Here is a 6,529-nt window from a genome sequence, read left to right on the forward strand (position 1 = left end):
CCAGAGTTTCTTAACCACTCTTTTCACTGTCTGGTCCTGACACGGGAATGCATGCGCCAGCTTTGTGAATTGATCCGTGATCACTAAAACATCCACAGATTTGCTGTGGATCTTCAGCAGACCAGAAGTCGATGCAAACAAGCTCCAGTGAGGCTTTGGTTTTAATACTCTCCAAAGTGGCTCTCACTGCAGGCCCTGGAGTTTTGCTGAGATCACACCTGGGACATTTCCTCACACAATCTCGCACATTATGCTCCATATCAATTCAGAAAAGCCTCTGACGAGCTAAAGACAGAGTGTGAGGCTGCCCTTGATGACTGGTCAGGTCGTGAACACCCGAAAGTGCCTGACATTTCAAGGATTCAGGTAAAATGAGTTGGAACTTCTTGTGCTTGGTGAGCGGGTCTTTAATAGCTACATACAGGAATACATTAAGCACAGAAAGTTTGTCCCACTGCTTCAGAATCCGCAGCACGCACTGGTTTTCATTGGCACGTTCACGTCTTGATAGTCTGAGCTTCCTGCCGACACCCTAGCAATGACAGGGTCTTTGTGCTGATGTTTTTGCAAGTCTATCGGTGAAAGAGAATGAAACACTTCCTCGTCTCCACTGATTAAAGATTTCAGATGTTCAGCAAACGATGTTGCTCTACATTCAGTTCCTGTTTCCCATTCATCACAGGAGGACAAAATGGAAGACATGTCATCAGTGGACATTGATGTATCCAGCCCAACATCAAGTGGACCTGATCCTAATGTTTGTGGTCGGCAGGTAAGACAGAACACCTCTTGCACATTTCCATCCTCTACACTGTGTACTTGTCGCAACAGTTCAGAATAAGGCTCGGACAAAAGCCGCTGACTCACTGACCTGACAAATGGATTCTTTCTGCGCGCATCCGCCACCACGTTGAGTTTTCCAGGAACATATTTGATCTCAAAAGAATACGGAGCAAGTTTCGAGACCCAGCGCTGCTCATATGCATCCAACTTCGGCTTGGTCATAATGTATGTCAGCGGATTATTATCCTTCCACACAGTAAACTCATGGCCCTTAAGCCAGTGACTGAACTTGTCACACACCACCCACTTCAGAGCTAAGAATTCCAATCTGTGTGCAGGATATTTTGTTTGGCTGCGGCTCAAAGGCTTGCTAGCAAATGCAATTGGTCTTGCCTTGTCCTCACCAGCAGGGATCTGAGAGAGTACTGCACCTATGCCATCCAATGAGGCATCAGTACAGAGAAGAAAAGGACTCTCAAAATCAGGATGAGCCAGCACCACACTGTCAACAAGGGCCCTTTTTAACTCCTCAAATGCCACATCACAATCAGGGGTCCAGTCCTGGGACGTCAACTTTCGAAAAGTGCCACTCTCTTGTGACTACCAGCAGCTTTCACTGAGCGTCTCTGACCAGCTGTTAAGTTGAATAAGGGTCTGGCAATATGTGAGCAACTTTGAATAAAGGATTGGTTGTACAGGACCATACCAAGAAAAGATCAGATTTTTTTGTGAAGGTGTGGTTTTCCTTCATTAAGTTCTCCTTCTGAAAAGCAGAGATGACTTTAACTTTCTCCTCATCAACTCAAACACCAGTACCATCTATCACATGGCCCAGGAACTTTACGGATTTTCTCAGAAAGTGACACTTTTTAGGTGCTAGCTTCAGGTTGCTAGTTCTCAATCGAGAAAATACGATCTCCAAACGCTTCAATGCCTCCTCTTCAGAAGGTGCAAAGACCAACAAGTCATCAAGATAGTCCTTGATGGTTTAACATTGAGCCAGCGAAAATCAGTGCAGACCCTCAGATTACCGTCTTTTTTATACTTGCTGATTATCCTTTCTCCTTCATCTCTGACAACACTTCTCTAAATTTTTGATAGTGGGCAGGAGGGATACGGCGATAGGGCAAACGAAAAGGGTGCTCATCATAAAGATGGATTCTGTGCACAAAATCCTTAGTCTCTCCACAATCCAGCTTGTCCTTGGAGAAAACATCATGGTTGGACACAAGAAGAGCTGCCAATTTCCTCTTCCAGTCCTCAGAAACCTCACATCCATCAATCACATTTAATCACATTACTTCCAATTTTGAACTCATCTCTTTGTCCAGGCACCACAAGACTAGGACGACAAACTTAAATCCATAGACTTCAATCTCCAAGTCGTATGTACACTTCGGTTGAATCGTAAGGCCACCACACCCAACCAGGACTACATTACTCACAATCACTGAGGATGTGGAAGAAGACCATCAGCTTGCAGCATGGACTCACCCTCTTCACTAAGCGTGCAGGCCATACTACCAGAATCCAGTAACCCCTTTATTGTGTAATGGTCACAAACTGTCACAGGAGCATAAAACAACTCACTTGCCCCATCAACTCTCTGAGACCCACATATAACACGGTTTTGTCTTCTGGCAATAGTTTGCAGCTGTTAACAAAAACATTTCGCACATCTTCTGTGAGGGAGGTTTTATGAAAATTGCCCTCTCATCGCATGGGCTCTTCAGTTTAACTGAGCAGTATCTGAGGGAGCCGCAGAGCATGCTGATTTAAGACAGTCATTCTTAAAGTGGCCAGGACTGAGACAGTGACAACATAGCCTCTGACGTCCACAATGTTCGTACATGGTGTGGTCCTTAGATCTACAGACCCTACATGCAGAGCTTAAGCTGGTTTTGAAATCTGAAGTTATGTCTGTATGAACCTGACTGGATGAAGGTAAAGAGGCAGTGCACAATGACACAATGACCAACCATGTGCTGAAGGCTGGTGTCTGGAGAGAAACTAACAGCATTAGGATTAAGATGACTTACAGGAGGCAACGACTGGGCTGGTAGGAATCAGGACGCTGAGGAGAACTGGACACAGAATTGGGGTCTACCGTAACAGTGCACTGGTTGCAAGCTGACAAGGACATTGTGTGCTGCATCCGAGAAGAGACTCTCTTTAGATCCCTCTGATGATTATCCAATCGCTCCTGGACCTCAGCGGCACTCCACTTCTCAGCTGGCTTAGACTGAAAAGACATTGCAAGACTTGGGTCTGGGCAATGTGAAATAAACATCAGACAGCTTCAGCAGCGGGATCCTCAACACTTTTATTATGTCTTCGCAAGCACTCATCAACAACATCTATGGCTTTGTTAAGCCGTATCCAGTAATCCATGGGACTTTCATCTGCTCTTGGGACAGTGTTATAGAAGTCAGCCATAGGCATGTTAGAGTAAGACAACTCACTAAAGTTGCACAAGGTTAAGGCTGACTGAAATACTCTCTCCTATTTTCTGAGCCAGATCTGAAATTATGCCCCCTAACGACACGTTCAATCTCAGGGCGTATGATTGGGGTGGAGCTAGCTGCTGGACCTACAGAAACACCAATTGCTGAATCAGCTGTGTGCACATGGCCAAGTCTCACTTAGCTAACGCTCTCCCTCTCCCATAACAACGTGTAAATTCAGACACCCTCTCATTGGGATACATTTCAGGTCCACCACCTCTACCCAATGGAAAAGTGACATTAGATTGTTTCACAGGACTGAAATCGTCTTTGCTAGAATCCCCAAACATGTCTCAATTTGTAAAGTGAAACAGACAAAACTACAAAGCCTTAACTGATAAAAAGTTCAAGCATACTTCAAATATGTAGGGAAATATATGAAATCAAATGATCCAAAACAGTTCAATTTCAAAAATTTTGATGAAAATAAAATATTTCCTTTCTCAAAATCAATTATATACTTTTCCTTGTTTAAAATGCATCAACAGTCATTGATTATATACTGTACAGATAAAGGATATGAAGCGTCCCGCGGTGCTTCTCACAGTCTCTGTCGTTCAATATGCACCAACTGTTCAATTCTGTTTTCAAACCTATAGATTTCTTTACGAAAGGCTCACATTAATCAATCAAGATATATGACGTATCATTCATTTCTTTCTAGTGTCGAGCAGCACAGGATGGAAGCCATGACTGAGAGCAATTAATACCTGATGAGTGTTGATCTGATTAAGTCAGATTGTTTCAATGCAGATTCACAGTAAAACAAAAAATAAGTACTTATGTTGCAATGTACCTTAATTATGAAATGAATACAATTTCAGCAGTAAAGCCGCTCTAAAAAGACTAAAGTGTCATTATTAAGCTCAATTGAGTTCAATGTTGATTCAATTTAGTTCAATAACAGTGTGAATGTTGTCATTAGCTCCTAAGCAAACTCAGTTAGATTATAAAGCAACTCTATAGAAGATAATAGTGTCATTATTTAGCTCAAGTCAGTTCGGTGTTGATTCAGTTGATGATAGTGCAGTGTTCATTGAAGATCCATTGTCACTGAATAAGTTTCTTTGCCTCTTCTCTTTGTCATGAACAGGACCACTGCACAGCCTCCATGGACAGGGATGGTGCCCAACAGCACCTTTGATCTAAATGATTAAGCACCGTCCAGGTGAGGTCATATCACATGAATTAGTCAGAATTCAAGGAGGATCTCTGCTTTGCTTATAGTATTTCCCCCTGTTCAAGTGTGAATGGACGATGTACTGATGAGCCATATACTACTGCACAATATGACTATTCTGACTTCTGGTCTCCTCTCTTCCCTTCCTGGCACACACTGCCAGAGACCAGTCGATCTTTGAGATGTTATGTGCATTATCGTCCTCAGTGTCTACCACACTGGATTCTACAGTGGGATTTTCTCCATTGTACTGATGAGTGTTGATCAATACTTAGCTGTAGTTCATGCTGTGTTTGCACTGAGAGTCAGAACAAGGATTTTAGCCAGTTTGGTAATATGGATCATTACTGTTTATGTTTCCTTTCCTGAGTTGATGTTCCTCAAAACCATAAAAAAAATAAAATAATCAGAAGTATTGTACACATTATACAACAGATGATCAAACTTCCAATCATACATACAGGATTATTGGTATCTTTAAAATGAATGTCATGGGTTTAATTCTCCCACTTATTGTGATTGGATTTTGTTACTCATTGATTCAAATCAGACTCCTGACAGTTCGCTCTTCCAGGAGGCAGGCCATGCGTCTTGTCATTGTGGTGATGGTGGTCTTCTTCTGCTGTTGGGCTCCATACAATGTTGCAGCTTTTGTGAAAGCTTTGGAGTGTTAGGGGTTAACAGTTTAGGACCCAAGGATCAGATGTTTGAAAGAAGACCCGAGTCAGAATTATAATAAATTGAAGAAAAGTTTTACTGAAGATAGTTTGCAGTTTCATCAGCAGAAGTCAGCTTCAAGACTCGCACAGGAGTTTTTTGGCCGCCCCACTTACAGTTACAAAGATCTAGCAGTTATACCATTCACCAAGGTATAAGCTATGTCATTGCATACAGGTTGAATGATTCTGATTGGCTAAGAAATAGATAAACAGATAAACTGAAGCATTTCTCCATAGATTATGCATCTGACACTCAGACCCTGAAGTCAGGCACGTCGTGACCTTCCAGGTCGCATATTTGGGTTGCTGGGTGCCAGCATGTCCCGAACAACAACTCAGTCAATCTCCAATAATGCCGTTGTTCCTTAACCTGTAACCAAGAAGACTAACACACACACTGACACGGTTCCAAGGTTGGATTTGGCCAGGCTCTAACTATAAACAGGAGTCTCGTCTCAAAACATAAAGATAAGTTCTTTCTCTCAAGGATAGGAAACTTTAGTCTAAATGGAAAATATAGGCTTTAACTGAGAAATGGTCCCTTAAACTATTGGCTTCAATGACCCCTATTTGTTTTAACACGTTGAAGACCTTTCTCAAACACAAAACATGTCCCTATTTAATTTCTGGAAGCCGGGCTAAATGAGCAAGCACTGTTACTGCATTCAGATATCAAATACTGACATTAAAGAATACATGAAAAGAACATTTCAGTGATCACACTGGTAACTTCTATAACAAAGTAAAATCTCCAGAGAAGTCATTCAACTCATTTGATATTTAGAAGGAAAAATATTGATTAATACCTGGCTTGATTATTATCACTCATTACATATACATTGAAGCAGCAGTGGATCCCAATCCACCCCCTTCAGGAGCTAAACGAATGGATACCTCATTCTTGTGTCAGCAGTAATACATTCAGTCTAAGTCTTCAGATCACAGAAGCTTTGGCTTTCTCACACAGCTGCCTGAATCCAATGTTTTATGTGTTTGTGGGAGAGAAATTTAGGAGGCATCTTTTTAGACACCTGCTGGACACCCTTCAGTAGATTGCAATTCATGCAGAGTTATATCACACAGACCACAGGATCTGTATAATCACAGACCACTAGTGTGGATGAGAGATCCACTGCAGTGTGAACAGAACATTAATTGGAGTAAGGAATACAGGAAAAAAAAATAAATAAAAAAATTCTAATAGGGATTTCCTTAAAAATGTTTTCCTTCCAGTACATCTACCGACAGACTGTTTCAATTTTGCTCCCCTTCCCCAAAAGGAGAGGTTTTGACCATGGTATGCCTTTTTGATGTTTTCTAGCAACTTTATGTATATTTGATAC

General features: G+C 41.8%; 1 pseudogene across 1 annotated transcript; it reads left to right on the forward strand.

Moving 5' to 3' along the window:
- The first annotated feature begins 4,589 nt into the window (after positions 1-4,589).
- LOC307173065 (C-C chemokine receptor type 5-like) lies at positions 4,590-6,329 on the forward strand (annotated as a pseudogene). The gene is made up of 2 exons: positions 4,590-5,132; positions 6,062-6,329. The product of its transcript is annotated as a C-C chemokine receptor type 5-like (transcript).
- The last annotated feature ends 200 nt before the right edge of the window (positions 6,330-6,529 follow it).

The sequence above is a fragment of the Squalius cephalus genome, assembly GCF_949319135.1.
Source record: "Squalius cephalus genome assembly, chromosome: 15".
In the NCBI taxonomy this organism is placed as follows: domain Eukaryota; kingdom Metazoa; phylum Chordata; class Actinopteri; order Cypriniformes; family Leuciscidae; genus Squalius; species Squalius cephalus.